General features: G+C 34.7%; 1 pseudogene; it reads right to left on the bottom strand.

Moving 5' to 3' along the window:
• Positions 1–1,025: 1,025 nt before the first annotated feature.
• Positions 1,026–2,051, bottom strand: LOC105289814 (annotated as a pseudogene).
• Between the last annotated feature and the right edge of the window lie 4,206 nt (positions 2,052–6,257).

The raw sequence follows: 6,257 nt of genomic DNA, 5'->3' as shown, positions 1-6,257 counted from the left end.
GGAAAGAAATTGTTCTTCTTAGTTCTGTCACGGAGGAAGAGCCCTAGCAGCTCAGCCATGGGCGGCCAGTCACTCAGAGTTGTTTGAGTTTGACCTCCTAGGTGCCGGGGCTTGGTAGTAGCCTGAGCCTTGCTCTGCATGGTATGAAGGCACGAGTGAAATGGACCCCGACCTATGAAATATATTTTTTCTCTTTATGAATATGAATAGGTTTTTCCTTTATTTAAGGGGGAGCAAAGACAATAACTTGTTAAGCTGTAAATGGAAAAAAATTTATGTCACTGTTAGCTGAGCTAACGCCCACCCTTGTGAAATGCTAGTAATAATTATATTAGTAGAGATACATTTTTTTAAAAAAAATTTGGCCTAGCCCCCTTTAATTCTCAGTCTGGTATTTGACCTTTTTCTCTCTTCTTCCACCTGTTAGTGTCATCTTCTTCCCTTTCTCTGTTCTCTCTCTGTTTTACCCATTGCTATAAAACTGCCTCTCTAACCTTTTTTCCAATGTACTCTCTTCTTTCTGTTCAGCTTTTTTTAGTTTTTAAGTATGTCTTTATATATACCAGTGATTTTTCCTATATATCCCCTTCAGCCACATATACACACTGTTTTGTTTGGACTACATAGTATTTTGATTATCTGTTGAATTTGAATGCTTTATGTATAGCATGTATTCTGTTCAGTAAAATATAGGTCCCACTTCTTCCTATTGACTTAAATTTATCCCATTTATACCCTTTTATAATAACTATGGCTCTTGTAGGGATTTGAATTTGTGCTTTTTCTTTTTTTTTCAAATTGATGATTGATGATTTATTTTTTTCACTTAAAGGCTGATGTAAAACCATTATGAATCTTATTAAAGAAAACCCAACATCTCAGTTGAAAAGTATGGTAGCTATATTTACTCATTAAATACTATTTAAGTTTTCTAACACATGACTTGAAAACATCCAGCATGCATGTTTAATCTTAGTACAGTGAATTCAAGACTGAGTATACATGTTACACGCATCAAGGTTAGATTACAAATTATCATAGTCATCATCATCATCATCATCATCACCATTATCTTCATGTTTTCTTTTCTATGCATTTGATGATTCATTGGCAATATTTTGTGATGACCTCATGTTAGTGGTAATAAGAATGTTTTTGGGCCCAAGTGATAATAGATTAGTCAGAACATTCTGAACTGCTGATGTTGTGGGAATTAATGCTTTTACAGCTGGGGACTGTGAAGTGGGCATCATTACTTTAAACCTTTGCCTGTGAGGGACATTGGGGTCCCTACTTTAGTTAAAACAGACATAGTTTGTGGGGTTGGTGTGCCAAGTGTGGGAATACTTGGTCTGCTAGTAACTGAACCAACACTTACGGAACTGTTATTCTTCCCACAGAAGTAGAAGCCTTTTTTTGTAAAGACTTATTAATTCTATAGTTTGGAGCAGTCAGGCAGTATATATCAGGTAGCAGTCTAGGGCCTGAATATGGCTTGAGCAATGGCAAATGGGTTTGATTTCTTTGCCTTGCAATATCTAATAAAAACCTCTTGGGGGAGGAGAAGTAAAAACTGGTCAGCATGACACGGGGTTGCCAATCACACATCATCTCCATCTACAGTAGCTTTCTTAGCATGGCTTGAATAAATTTTTACATCATCTGGAATTGTGGTCACATATTGGGAGGCAAACTCCAACATCAGATTTATAACGCTTGGCTTCTATTCTGTAATTCCCACATCCTTCAGGATTTGTGCCATCATCTGTGCATCTTTCAGCATGCTCTTGGGAGAAGGCATCTTGCCAGACTCTATGATACCTGGTGATCAGACTTCTAGAGCTAAATCACCCACGTTAATGTATTGCAGTCCTGATCCTGATGCTAGTTCTTTGCCTAGCGTGGTTTTTCCAACCTCTGGTGTACCCATAAGCAGGATATTCAGAAGCAACATAGTCCTTATCACAACGGCACTGGGAACCTGAGCACACCAAATTTGTACTTTTTATATTGTACTCTCTGTGAGAGTCCAGGAATCGATCCATATACATGTGTTAAATTGATTTTTAACAAAGGTACTATTTTTAACAAGTAATGCTGGAACAATTGGATATCCACATGGGAAAAAACTGGACTTTGATACATACTTTGTACCACATTAAAAAATATTAACTCTGAATCACAGACCTAAGTTAAAACCTAAAACTTTAACACTTCTAAAAAAAAAAAGCATAGTATAAAACTTTTGTGACCATGGATTAGGCAAAGATTTCTTAGAGCACAGAAGGCATGATCTGTAAAAGAGAAAACTGATAAATTGGACTTCATCAAAATTAAGAACTTCTAACCTTCAAAAGACTCTATTAAGAGTATGAAAAAACAACTATCAGAGAAATGTAAATCCAAACCACAATGAGATACTACCTCACACCTTCTAGGTTGGCTAGAATAAAAAATTCAGATAATAAGTGTTGAGAATGTGGAGAAATCAGAACCTTCATACACTGCCAGTAGGAATGTAAAATGGTACAGCCTCTTGAGAAAACATTCTGGCAGTTTCTTGGATATCCCACTCAACTCTCAAGTTTTTGCTCAAATCTCACTTTGAGTAAAGGTGGTCTACCCATACTATCCTATTTAATATCACAATTTTCCCCACTCCCCTCCCCTTCACTCACAATCCCCTTCCCTGCTTCCCCCCACCAATACATATCACCTTCTAACATCCTTCTAAAATTACTTATTTTATTGTGTTTATTGCTTACCTCTTCCCGTTGGAGTGTGTAGATTCTATGAGGACAGGATAGAATACTGCCTGGCTTAAAGCCTCTCATTAAATATTTGTTGAATGAATTAATCTCTTGCTCTTAATTGCCATGATATATAGCCTCTCTAACATTTATTATTGAGTTTTCATAATGACTTGGTTTTTATCATGATGATTCAATAATTGTATACTACTAATCTAGTCATGCTATAATTAATAAACTATTTCTTGTCATTTAGTTTATTTCTGAAGGATAGAGTTTTTCATTCAGCATTTAGAAACCTTTAGTATCAAGCTTTGTGTAACAGCCTCATAAAGATGATGAATATACAGAGCTTGTCATCACGGAACTCTCAGACTGTAATGGCAGTAGATATATTAGTAATTATTACAATGGTATCTGATAAAGGCACATATTAGGGCCACTTTGAAGATAAAAGAGAGTATACCAGATGTAGTGCCCAACTCTGTGGGAACTAGAGGTTGGATCCAGGTTTCAGGGTGGTGTAAAAATGGATGGAGGAAGGACACCTGATTAAGAGGATGCAGTAATCAAAATGGACATTGAGGGATGGTTTGGGCCAGATATTGATTAGATTGGAAGAAAGCTAAAGATTGTAAAGGATGAAAAGGGTTAAGTAAGACTTTAATCATTAGCAATATAATGTTCTCTAGTAATTTATAATCTAACACATCATTCTAATTGGAAGAAGATTCTTGCTTTTAAAGATCTAAAAGAGGTAATACATGTAGGTTGTATTTAATCTTAAAATATGTAGTACTCATACTCTTATAAGAGGGTAGGATGGAGTATTTAGAATTTCTTTAAACTACAAACAGTGGGTGTTATAAACTAATAGTTGTAGAAGTAAACACTTTTCCAGTGCTTGATACCAGGCATTACTCTAAACATTTTGCACATGTTAATTCAAAATAATGTATTTTACCTTCAGTTATATGTGTGGTCAAGTCATGATCATCTGTAGATAGATTATTTGCATTTGGATTATCCATTCATTTCAAAAGACATCTTCATTGACTGTATCTTTCCATCTTCCACCCAGTATCCTTCTCCCCATTGTTTTTACCGAATCTGACCAGCTTTTTAAAAATCATTTATTATTTATTATCATCTATTTTTAAAGATTGTTTTTGTCTTTCTACCTTATTTGTTGATGTTTGTTGGGTCATAATGAGAGAGCAGGTGTCATGTGAGCCTGAGAAAAGTATACAGACTCATTTTCCTTAGTCTTAGAATTTTCTTCACTTCCTGCTTCTTTATATTTCATCTGTTCAAGATTTTGTCTCCAATTACAATGTAATCATCTGTACAAGTATCAATGGAAGTCATTTTCCGCAGTTTTATTTGTTATCATAGACTTCCTCCCCTCTGTAAACCAGGGATACAATTCCTAGAAACCATAGGCTTCTAAAGGATTAGAGGCGATATATAATACCCACTGTTTGAATTAGAGGAAAGAGAAGAGTTATGAAAAAGAATCCACTACGGGAGCTGATTTCAGGCAAGGCTGTTGATGGACTTTACACAAAAGTATCTTTACCCACATTGTTCAATGATTTTATTTCACCTTGTTACATTGTCTGAAATTCTTTCTTTTGAGCATTAATTTGGATAGACAAAATATCTGCTTTTTAGATATCTCTGGTTGGGTTAACAGTTTATAATCATTTTTATAAATTGTTCTAGTCAGATTGCTTCTCCACCTCTATTTGTATTAGAAAGGAGAAATGTAATTTTGGAGATGAATATTATGGCAAACTGAGGCAGCCAGGGTAAGCCTAGAGTGGTTATTGGGGAGTGGAAGAATTTGAGGGTACTGAAATTAGAGAAGAGGGATATGGGGAATTCTGCGCAGAAAGGTGGAATTTAAAAAATTGTTTTATTAAAAAATTGCTAAGGATGGCACTTGAGGAAGTGACCATTTTATAGGAAAAAAGGACATTATTTTCTTTAAGTCTGTCTTATTCTAATGACCTGCTCACTTGCTCAGAATTCAGGTTCATTCTTCAGTGTAGTTTCATTTTCCATATTTGGGAGACTGGTATGGGGGTGAAGATTAGGTTGAATTTGGGAAAGATAAAAGCAAATAAAATGTGACTCCATTATAATTAATGTTGTAGTACAGCTTTGTAAAATAAGCCTGCCAGTTGGACCATAATTAGTTAAATTTCTTTTATGAGGATATGTATATAAAATGTTAAATGACTAACATATGGTTAAAATCAAGGTTGTAATTTGTTCTAGAGAACAAAGACCTCACACTAAGGATAAGGAGTCGGGAAACAGAATCTGAGATTTAGTCCATCTCTTTTCTGTTTGATTATCTTTCGTAATAATGATCCAGGGGTCTCCTTTATATTATTTACTTATTGGTCCTAGTTCTGTTTCTAAAGTCATATAGAACAAATCTCTGTCCATTTTCATACATCAAGGGTTCAGATATTTTATGACTGCTTTGTTGTCTCTGATGATAGCTATTCTGTCTTCCCATATGCATCTCTTTTCTGGGCTAATTTCCATAGCCTAATTGTTTTTTGTATACCATTGTTTTCAAACTCTTGGAAATTCTTCTAGATATTCTCTAACTTTCAATCCTTTAAATCATTGTATTCAAAATCTCATATAAGGGTTTGAATGCGCTTCTGATCAGCTCAGATTAGAATGGGTCTGTTTTATCAGTGTGACTAAAATAGCCCAACTTCGAAATTAGAATTTTTTTCTTTTTTAAATGAGTATATCCCACATTTTGTTCCCATTAACTAGTTTGGTCATTTAAGCCGTGCACACGCTCTCTCTCTCTCTTTCTGTCTGTCTGTCTGTGTCTTTCTGTCTTTCTGTCTTTCTTCATAATTGGCAATTAATCCAGGTCTTCCTGTCTTCATTTGAACCTAAGAATAGAGGAGAGAATGGTATAGCAAATCAAGGGACTTTAGGGCCAAAAACATTTGGGTTTTGCCATTTATTATTGCGGTGTCCTTGGATTGACTTGACTTTTTTTTTTTTTTAAATAAAATGAGGATAATAATACCTCATTACTAGGATTGTTATGAGGATTACATGAAATAATCTAGGGAAAATACTTTAATATGCTTTATTCTAGTGTTTTTCTTATTGTTAATTTTAAAAAATGTTTTAAATAAGCATTTAATAGCTTCAAAAAACACATAAAAGTATTTAACTGTTAAAGAATACTGTATAGCAAACTTACCACCTTTAATTTATATCTAGTTTTTAACCCATTTATTTTCATTCACCATTTTTAATTTTCATTTATCACATTATCTAGCCTACCCAGCTTTGTGTTATCAACAGATACTATGAGCAAGTTTTGGAATTATTGGGACAAGTCATTGAAAAACATTTAGCAGGTCAGCCTGAAGCCGAGCACTTAGGCAGGCCACTGCAGCCCTGTGTTTTGGTGAATAACAAGTGGTTAATCAGCACTTTCTGGTAAGAGTTTTTACAGCC

This window comes from Pteropus vampyrus, unplaced genomic scaffold, assembly GCF_000151845.1.
Source record: "Pteropus vampyrus isolate Shadow unplaced genomic scaffold, Pvam_2.0 Scaffold28, whole genome shotgun sequence".
NCBI classification, from domain to species: Eukaryota; Metazoa; Chordata; class Mammalia; order Chiroptera; family Pteropodidae; genus Pteropus; species Pteropus vampyrus.
The sequence above is the reverse complement of the archived record's forward strand: the minus strand, read 5'-3'. Positions and strand labels throughout refer to the sequence as shown.